Raw genomic sequence first — 10,928 nt, 5'->3', positions numbered from 1 at the left:
AATGCATGCGATAAATATGTGTAAGAGAACAAATTCTTGACAAATTAAACCCATATACAAACAGACGTCTCACTATACTTACTACCTATCGTTCTCGTTTTCATCGGTCAATAAAATATAGCCTAAAATGTGCAGAAAAACTTTGTCGAAGACCGCAAAGTGATCTGTGATTGTGTAAAAAGTTATATCTTAGCTTGTTAGTATCGTCTTGATATTGATCAGCCTCCAGTGTTGGTAAAGGTGCTCAAGCAGTCAACTGAGAAGTCTGATATTATTCAGCTCTGCTTATACGTTGAACATAACGTCGGACTATGTGCCATCAATAAGTTTCAAGTCAATTCAATGATGGTTTTGATAAAATGCTTGCTTTTCTTATAAAAAAATATCAGGATTCAGGAACACTTTGACTTACGTCGACGGAAAGATCGTGAGAACATATTCGACGAGAAAGGCACTATCACCATATTCCAACAGGAATTCTTCTTGAGATTCCTCCAGAGATTCAGAAAACGATTCACGAGTTTATTCAAGGAATTATTACTCCACTGATTTCCTCAGAAAATGTTCCAGTGATTGCTTTAGAAAGCCTTCAGATGAAGATTTCAATTCAGTCGTTCTACCATGGATTCCGTCTAAAATGCCTGTGAGAATTCCTTCAAGAATTTTCCAAGGATTTCCTTAGGATCTCCATTAGGATTTCCATAGAATCCTTTAGAACATCGTTTCCCAAACTTGGCTCTCGCGATCCCCAGTCTATCGTCACCATGATAAGAACAATCAAAGCGTGTCTGCGAGCGATTGAAATCCTCTATGAATTGCTACAGCAATTCCTCCAGAGTTCTATAAGATTCTTTAGAAAATGTACCTATTTTCAGTAAACAGATCCTGATATTCTTTCCAAAATTCATCACGGAAATTGATTGGCTGTTCGAGTCCGTATGAAGTTGATCATCAATATCAACTTCTGTTCTCGATCAGCCTAGATAGCTGTGTAGTGTCGGTAGCGATTGTCTCAATTGGCTAAGAATAACACTACGGACCGCCTGTTCCGGTGGTAAGGGGGCGTCCATAAATGACGTAGCTTTTCTAATTTGCAGAAGAGAGAGTCGATGAAGAGAACTCTCTCATGTTACTTTCGCCCTTATTTAAACTCAATCTAGAATTGGTTCTTGAATTCAATCTCTCCCTATCTCGATGGTCCTTTCAATACCGAGAGAGTCAACTGTACTTAGGGCGTAAATGTTTTTTTCCATTGAAATACGGCCCACGGACCATTGTACAATGTTATTTTCAACTTCATAATAGAAAAGTGACTAAAATTTTCAAAACCTTTTTTTTTTATAATGTCCTATGGAAGCGAAAGAAGCTTTTCTGCAAAAATCGCGTAGGTCCTCTTATTCAGAGTTTTACCAATACGTACATACTTCTCTATAGTAAGGGTTTCCATAAATCCTAATTGGTATCGATTGAGCGGGTTGAATAATTCTAAAAGCTTTCGTGTTAATCTATTACATTTTTGCAATTTCACAAAACTCTCTGCGCCCACTAATGAATATGCATCCGAGGCTGCTTCATGTATAGGTATTTACCGAATCGTTCAAACGAAAATTTTCACACTTTCTCTGGCCGATCGTCCGCCGAAACCGCCACAACGTCCGAACGTGGGAAATTTGCACATAAAAATGTAAATGACCTATCCGAAAGGAATTATTTAAAACAGTCGTAATTTTTGAGCTTTTGCCTTCCCATTGGGCCTTCCCGTATCCATGGTTAGACATTAGAGACACCCACAGTGCTGATCTACTAGAGAGGCAGAGATAAGCATAATGAGCGCAGAACGGAATGAACGAATTAACTCCGTTTGTTGGCGAAACAAAGGGATTAACTTTTGCGGTGAAATCCCAGAATGCAGAATCGTCTGCATCGTATGCGGGGGGAGGCACAGTCAAGGCGGAGGTACTTAGGACGATGGCGAACTGCGGGGGTCCGGTCCCGACGACGACGGACGTGTCCTTGGTGGTATCTGTCGTCATTAGCATTAGTGTTGGAACCTCCTCCAACCAATCTCGGTGAAATCAGGCGACTACCGAGGTTTGACGGTGTTAAAAAGTATGCTTTGCTGCGCAGGTAGATATATGACTACAGGCAGACAGAGGGAAAATTTCTATTTACTGCCTGAATATGTATAGACTGTAGATTGCAAATAATATGGGGATTAAAAGGTAAATGCTGAAAAGGTAATTTAAAAATCATTCCAGGCCTTAATTAAAAATTCTAAAAATCTGAAAAAATCACAGTAGCTCAGAAAAAGGTGCTCTTTCGTATAAAATTTTAAAATCAATTTCTTTTTTTAATTTATTTTTTTATTAAGATCAAGTCGGAGCATATGACGTAGTAGGCTAAATGGTCGCTTCATAAGCGAATGGCCATCCGTTTGATTCCCAGTCCCGACAATGCGATTATGATCTGATAGTAAATCTATCTAAATAAAAATGGAATGGTGTTTGTATGTCACGAATAGGCTCGGGGATGGGTTAACAGATCGACCTGATTCTTTCACTGTTGCATTTCGCCAGGACTCCGACGTGTTCGTACGAAAAAATAATTAGAAAAAGTGACCGGGAAGGCAAGAAAAACGGGAAAATCTGAAATTCCATTTTGAGGGTCATTTCTTTATGGAACCGGATGTCAAAAAACATAGTAGGCAGGCAGGACGACGTTTGCCGGGACTGCTAGTTCAGAATATATCTAGAAAACATATTTATATCGCTAAACGATTCAATTGCCCCAGTGTGTCCGGTTTCTTAAATTGAAAAAGTGCATTATGCGAAAAGCCAAGCTTGCAATTTTACATCGTAAATCATCAATGATAAATTTATCCACAAAAGATCTGAACGCTAAAGCCTGAGTCCAGGATAAATTTTCGGATAGCCTTACGAAGCACACTAGCATCGTAGCATCGTAGTGAAGCACATGGAGCTTTCACGGATAAAGACGATGGATAAAAAGCATACATTCTAAAAGCTGCACAGCTTTCGTTGAGACTACACGAAAGCTTTGAAAAGATGATATGCTAATGCTAATCGAATGCTGTCGGTTGGACTTGCGTGCTATGTTTTAAAAACTCATAAAACTGTATGTAAGCTCGGCGTGTAAGCGATAATGTGGAATGGCAACATGCATGTTGCATATGTAGCAGGCGATTAGCTAATACCGCCTCTTAAAAGAAACGGAGTGCAAAGGAATGAAATTGCTTTGCCGTATTAGCCCTAGGATGGTTAGGGGCATAATGTATTGTAAGGTTGAGCATAACGTTTAGTTTGTGGAGAAAAGTAGAGGAAGCGAAATCTCAAAGGAATTTTAGTAGGCGGGGGATTTGTTTTCAGGATTTCCTACGGTAAAATAAAATAATGGCCGCTCAGCCAGTTTTGACATCTAAGACAAACTTACAATATATAATAACCTTGATGGCCACCCAAAGCAAATGTGTATGGTTAGGTAAATAGAGAAAAGCTTATTATATTGCAGTAGTACAGTCGAGTCTTCTATTAGACGCTGCCACCCACTTTACGCCCACTGCTTTTTCCAGGCTGTCTTATAACCAATTTAGTTCAATTTTTGTATGTGATGAGTCTATAGCACTAACTGCGCTTAAAAAAACCAGCTTAATTGGATGCAAGGAAACTGAGAGGTTCTACACTATTTCCCGGAAAGACATTTCCCGGAAATCATTTCCCGGAAATCATTTCCCGGATACCCCATTTCCCGGAAAGACATTTTCCGTAATAACCCATTTTCCGGAATACTCCATTTCCCGGAATGCCTAATTTCCCGAAAAGGCAATTCTAGAAAAATCTGAGAAGATATTTTAGAATATTTAAACGTGATCTGGTTTTTTGATTCTTATTACGACTAATTTTATCAGTTGATGATCAATTTCTAGAAACCTAAACCTTTTTTTTATATATTTTTTTTTCAAGATTGTAGAACTTAATAAATAAATGAAACTCAGATTCTCGTTTCAGTTCACTTAACAAAGTAGAGCCAGCATCGTTGAGCCGAATGTATATATTTTGACTAGCTGTTCAATAACAAATTGTTTTTTCTTATCGTCAAACACAGAAAAAAATATGTAATTAAAATTCAGCGAGAAATCATGCACATAAAGGGAATGCTAGAGTTAGTGTACTTTTACATGAGATATAATGTAAAATTGCATTACTATCGTGTAAATTTCCGCCAACTATCGCGTAAACCATCATGGACTCCAACCGGTTACGCGACTATTAGCGGAAATTTACACGAACGTAACGTAATTTTACATGATATCTCATGTAAATATGTACTAACTCTAGCATTCCTTTATGTGCATGATTTCTCGCTGAATTTTAATTACATTTTTTTTCTGTGAAGGCTGTTCTAGGTACATATATAGTTGAACTGCTAACTGCATAGGAGATTTGCCCTTCTTCAATTTACAGTCTGTTCTTTCCATCGATGTAACGTTACAGAAATGATTCGCGCCCAATTTATTAATTCTATCTGGTGTTTATCCTTCTTTAAAAATGGGTTGTTCTTTCGATCTGAGCGAACAACACATTTTAAAGAGAACAAAAAATATCAGATAAAGTTAATAGTTTGGCCAGCTATCAAATACGCAACGTTGTAACTAGAAAGAACAGCCTATTAAATGAAGAAGGGCAAATCTCCTATATAGAAAGCAGCAAGTGCTTATAAAACACATGGTTACCAACATGTGTTTTATTGGCACTTGTTGCATTCTTTATAGGAGATTTGCCCTTCTTTATTTAATAGGCTGTTCTTTCTAGTTACAACGTTGCGTATTGAATTGGCGGTCAAACTATTAACTCTATCTGATATATTTCCTTCCCTTACAAATGTGTTTGTTCTTTCAAGTTAGACTGTTACAGAGTTGTTTAATTGCCAAACTGTCAATTGCACCTTTAGAAATTTTCCCTTCTTCTAGCAATGGGCTGTTCTTTCGAGGCCTGTTTTTCGATCGCTTTCTTTTCAATCTAGCCTGATGACAATTTGGCTTATTAATAATGTGACCGGTTCTATACTATTTCCCGGAAAGACATTCCCCGGAAATCATTTCCCGGATACCCCATTTCCCGGAAAGACATTTTCCGGAATAACCCATTTCCCGGAAAACCATTTTCCGGAATGCTCCATTTCCCGGAATGCCCCATTTCCCGGAAAGGCAGCTCTAGGAACACCTGAGACCTCAGAAGATATTCTAGAATCTTTCAACATGATCTTGTTTTTTGTTTCTTATTACGATTAACTTTATCACTTGATGATCGATTTCCAGAAAATCAAGCCATAAAACTACATTCTAATTATTTTTTTCAAGATTGTATAACTTTATAAATGAATGGAACTCAGATTCTCGTTTCAGTTCACTTAACAGAGTAGAGCCAGCATCGTTGAGTCAATTGGACATATTTTGACTGGCTTTTTAAAAACAAATTGTTCTTCCCTTTCGCCAAAGGCTGTTCTAGGTGCATTTATATAGTTGAACTGCTAACTCCATAGGAGATTTGCCCTTCTTTAATTTACAGGATGTTCTTTCTAACGATGTAACGTGACAGAATTGATTCGCGCCAAACTTATTAATTCCATGTGGTATTTGACCTTCTTTAAAAAGGGGCTGTTCTTTCTACCTGAAAGAACAACACTTTTTTAAAAGGAGGAAATATATCAGATAGAGTTAATAGTTTGGCCACCAATCAAATAGAGGCTTGCAGCAAAAATCTAGCCTCTTCGAATTCTCATACGATTTGTAAACATTGCCCTCAATTTTTTTTTTTTTGAGGGCAAGGACGGCTTTATGGACCAACGCCGAAGGAATGAAAGAGAAAGAGATAATGCTGACGTCACTGTGCAAGCTTTGATACGCAACGTTGTAACTAGAAAGAACAGCCTATTAACTCGGAAGCGGTCGCGTCGTGTACTAAGTACACGCCCCATGAAAAATGCATACTTGTGGTATACAACGTGAGCGTGGTGTCGCTGAAGGTGATCGAAGACGCGAGTGCTCGAGGGTTAAATAAAGAAGGGCAGATATCCTATACAGAAAGCAGCAAGTACATACCAATAAAACACATGGTAACCAACATGTGTTTTATTACCATTTGATGCTTTCTATATGTGAGATTTGCCCTTCTTTATTTAATAGACTGTTCTAGTTACAACGTTGCGAATTTGATTGCCGGCCAAACTATTAACTCTATCTGATGTTTTTCCTTCTCTTAAAAATGTGTTGTCCTTTCCAGTTACACTGTTACAGAGTTGTTTAATTGCCAAACTGTCAATTGCACCTTTAGAGATTTTACCTTCTTCTGGCAATAGGCTGTTCTTCCGAGGCCTGTTTCTTGATCGCTTTCGTTTCAATCTAGCCTAATGACCATTTGGCTTAGTAATAATGTGGCCAAATGTATTTCGACCACCATCACCTCAGTTGTTATTTGATCAATGCAATATTCTCTTCTTTGAAGTAGTCATTCAAATTTGACATTTCGTCTCTCATTTAATTTTTCATTTCAACGTTTTATGTTTGTTTTTTTTTGTTCGCGTCTGTTGTTTAGGTTTCAGAGGTGTTGTCAAAAGACTAATATTGACTAATCCGCAACCCACCCATAGAGCTCGCAGAAAGTATGGAAACCAAGAGTATGCTGGTTGCAAACTATGCGCAAAATGCAACCGCTACCATTTTATTAGATATCATTCCTTTTTTGTGTTTAGGCTATTCTTTTGAATGTTATCTTTTAGAATTATTGCTGCCCGAAATGTCATTCAAGATTTTCCTTCATTAAACAATGGTTCATTCAAGCTGTAGTCATAAAACTGTCGGCATCATAACTGATAATATTATGTTTTCTCGAAGATTTGGAAATGACGCTGAAGGCCTTTCTTCTATGAATACCAACCAAAATAAGTCAATTATTGTGCATTTCATAACAGTTTTCCGGGAAATGTTCCATTCCGGAAAATGGGTTTCCGGAAAATGGGTCATTCCGGGAAATGTTTTCCGGAAAATGTCTTTCCGGAAAATGATTTTCCGGGAAATGTCATAGAATCAATGTGACCAAATGTATTTTCGGCCTAATAAGCCACACCCAGTCGTTAGGCAAAAACTTGAAGATGGTCTCTTATTATTTACAGTTTTAAAAGTTTAGTATCAAAAAGGCAAAGAACATATGAGAGAAACAATAAGAGGGTATTAGCGGGTGAGTACAACAGATAAATTTAATACAGTATACTCTTCTTAGATATAGTCATTCATTCATTTCATTCATCTCTCATTTATTTTTATTTTTTTCATTTCAACGTTTTATTTTTGTTTTTTTTTTGTTCGATGTGTAGGTTTCAGAAATGCCACAAAAGTTCAGCCTATTGGACGCAGTGGCTAAATTTCCCCAACAGGGGAGGAAAAAAAAGGTTCCAGAAGCGTTGTCGAAAGATGAGCCGACTTTTTCATTTCTTGAGCTAATATTGACTAATCTGCAACCCACCTATAGAGCTCGTTAATAGTAAGAAACTTTAGACCAAGAGTATACTGGTAAAAATCTATGCGCAAAATGCAACCGCTACCACTTTATTAGACATTATTCCTTTCTTTTGTTTTCTTTTGAATATTATCTTTTGGAATTACAGCTGCTAGAATTGTCATTGCAAATTTGCCCTCATTTAACAATGGCTGTTCATTCAAAATGTAGTGATAAAACTGTTGGCATCATAGCTGTTAATATTTTTTAATGTTTTGTCGAAGATTTGGAAATAACGCTGAAGCCCTACTTAAGTTCTTCAACGAATACCAACCAAAATAAGTCAATTATTGTGCATTTCATAAAAAGGTTAAAATTTTATGAGTCTGGGAATAGCGATAACAGTTTTCCGGGAAATGTTCCATTCCGGAAAATGGGTTTCCGGGAAATGGGACATTCCGGAAAATGGGTTTCCGGGAAATTGGTCATTCTGGGAAATGTTTTCCGGAAAATGTCATTCCGGAAAATGATTTTCCGGGAAATGTCACAGAATCCAACTGAGAAATTGCGGTGGGCGTAAAGTGGGTGGCAGCGTCTAATAGGAGACTCGAATGTAGGTATACATTCGTTCAACCGAGGCATATTGAACAAATCTCATATTCTTCTTTTGTCAATTCGCTCGTTGGCTCGTCAAGGGGGGGGGGATGATAAATAATAAATGTATTTGATGAAAAAATACCCAAACAATAAGGCAAAATCGTCAAACTCATCGGATTTTTTAACCCTTTGGAGCCGGAGGGGTCATATATGACCCCAACATAGAAACGGCTGTATAAATTCACCCATTCGATAAAACAGAATACTGTCTTCGGCAAAGTTGTTGCATTTTTCCCCTCTATCAGGGAAAAATGAGAATATTTGTATTTGGGACTTCATTGATAACCTAGAACATCCTGAACACCATGAAATTTGGAAAAACGAAATAATTGACATACCAGTTGTTCTAAAACCTGAACTTGGATGTGGGTAGCGTTTCTATGTATTCATTTAGCCTTCGTCAAGAATATCAAAAGGTGTTTTAAATTCTGGGATGTTCTAGGTGTTCCAAACTCTCCTATAGGGAAGTCCTTCAAATCTACATGAGTAATCTATATATATAAAAATGCAGCGGCATACGTGGGACCGCACATAACTTGCGAACGGAAGGTCCGATTTCGGTCGTCTTTGTTTTGTTCTGTTAGTTTTCACCCAAGGAAGGTTTATGAGGCAAAAACATGGAAAAATTGAGAGTTTTTGAAAATCGATCTTCCATGCATTTTGTGACCGACTTGGTCTTGGATAGAAACTTGAAACGTCAAAAAACGCAGTAGGCAAGACAAAGTTTGCCGGGTACAGCTAGTTATATGTATTTTTATTTATTTATTTATTTATTTATTTGTTATTAATCCATCTGACATAAGTCTTAATGAATGTTACTTATACTAATTTAAACATTATTTGGGTGCATTGAACGTTTGACGTGGCTTCTGAACAGCGTTGAAGACATTCCAAATTCGAACAAATAGGCTACATTATTAAAGGCACTTATAATAGAGGACATTGGTTCGTTATAGCCATACACTGAACGATGAAATTGTGTAGCCAGCATCCGTTCAAAACTTCTGCGTTGAATTCTGTTGGGAGCGTTCAGAGATAGCCTTGCGAGAAGATTCGGACAGTCTATTTCGCCATTTAATATCTTCGCAGCGGTAACAGCTTGTTGAATGATCCGGCGTTGCTCAAGTGTTTCAATTCCTGTCAATTCGCCACAAATAATAGCAATGCATAGCCTACTGGGATCCGTCAAGCTCCTGACATTTACAATGTCATTTATAGATACTATAGGGATATTCCAGGTCAGTCAAACTACCTTGGAGTTCAGAACTTCAGGTCTACACTCGTAACAGTAGCCATATCTGTTATACTGAGTAACGTTGCATAATCAAAAGCAGTTACTGGAGCAATCTGAAGTTTTCTAACATATTATAAACCTTTGGGACATTCAGGGTCGTCCAAACTGTTCTATAATGAAGCCTTTCAAATCTACAAGAATAACTATATGTGTTTTCCACATAAATAATAGTATTGTATAATCTGCGGGGATCCGCTAAGCTCTTGAAATCTCAAATGTCATTTAGAGACACTACAGGGATATTCCAGGTCAGCCAAACTACTTTGGAGTTCATGATTTCAGGTCTACACTCGTAACAGTATCCATATCTGTTATACTGAGTACCGCTGCATAATCAACCGTAGAAGCTGGAGCAATCTGAAGTTTACTTTGTTATTATAAACCTTTAGGACATTCAGGGTCGTTCAAACTATTCTATAATGAAGTCATTCAAATCTGCAAGAATAACTTTATGTGTTTCTCGTTAAATAATTGGATAGCATAATCTGCTGAGATCCGTGAAGCTCTTGAAACCTCAAATGTCATTTAGAGACACTATGGAAATGTTCCAGGTTATCCAAACTATTTTTGAGTTCATAAATCTCGTAATATCAGCTATATCTGACATACTGAGTAACGTTTCATAATCAATCGCGGTGATTGGACCAATCTGCAGTTCACTATCTATTATTATAAACCTTTGGGACATTGAGGGTTGTCCAAATTATCCTGAAGTTTAGCTTTTCATAGTAACAGTAGTTATTCTCACAATGAATTTTAAACTGTAATCTGTAATCGCCATGGCATATCATGAGTAGGACACGGTTGCACCCCGGTGTAAAGTGTCATTAATAAATTAATAATAATAATATCTTGAGTCATTTCAAGATAGTATTGAGATATTGCAGATCAACAACACTACTCCGAAGACCATAGCTTTAGGTCTACTTTTATGATAATGGTTTTTGCCACTACGTTAAGTAGTATTACATAGTCCACTGTACCTGCCAAAGCAGTTAGAGGAACAATAAGCGTTGTTATACATTTTTGGGATATTATGGGCTTCCTTACTGTTATGAAGCTTAGTTGATGAAAACAACCGTTGTACTTTCAGAAGACTTATTGGACATGATAGATTACAAACCCATATTACAGGGCCCATATAGCCGAGGCGGTAAACGCACGGGTATTCAGCATGACCATGCTGAGGGTGACGGGTTCGATTCCCGGTCGGTCCAGGATCTTTTCGTAAAGGAAATTTCCTTGACTTCCTTGGGCATAGAGTATCTTCGTGCCTGCCACACGATATACACATGCAAAATGGTCATTGGCAGAGGAAGCTCTCAGTTAATAACTGTGGAAGTGCTCATAGAACACTAAGCTGAGAAAGCAGGCTTTGTCCCAGGAGGACGTTCTGATCTGATAACCTCTATAAACTTTTTGAAGACGAACATTGATTTTTTTTATGTAAACAAACGATTTTCTCC

The sequence above is a fragment of the Aedes albopictus genome, chromosome 2 (genome assembly GCF_035046485.1).
Source record: "Aedes albopictus strain Foshan chromosome 2, AalbF5, whole genome shotgun sequence".
NCBI lineage: Eukaryota > Metazoa > Arthropoda > Insecta > Diptera > Culicidae > Aedes > Aedes albopictus.
Note: the sequence above shows the minus strand (reverse complement) of the source record.